Source organism: Lipotes vexillifer, unplaced genomic scaffold (assembly GCF_000442215.2).
Source record: "Lipotes vexillifer unplaced genomic scaffold, Lipotes_vexillifer_v1.1 scaffold585, whole genome shotgun sequence".
NCBI lineage: Eukaryota > Metazoa > Chordata > Mammalia > Artiodactyla > Lipotidae > Lipotes > Lipotes vexillifer.
Window position 1 is genome coordinate 1430985 of NW_006793006.1, and position 404 is coordinate 1431388.

Below are 404 nucleotides of genomic sequence, written 5' to 3' on the forward strand. Positions count from 1 at the left end.
GTTGCAGAGCACAGGCTCCGGACGCGCAGGCCCAGCGGCCATGGCTCACGGGCCCAGCCGCTCCGCGACATGTGGGATCCTCCCGTACCGGGGCACGAACCCGTGTCCCCTGCATCCGCAGGTGGACTCTCAACCACTGCACCATCAGGGCAGCCCTCTGCATGCATTTTTACTGAGGAGTTTGTGGATCGATCAATGAACTAATTACTGAATCAATGATCAATGGGCACTGAGTATCTTCCATGTCTAGAACTTTACTAGTTACTCCAGAAATTAAGTAGAATAAGCCAAAATGGTCCAGTTATTGACCTTTTATTTGGAAGATAAGACAGACTCCCTTGGCAGGATTTCATAAAGGTGAAACTTGATCTGAACCTTGAAAAACGAATAAAATCTAGAGAAAG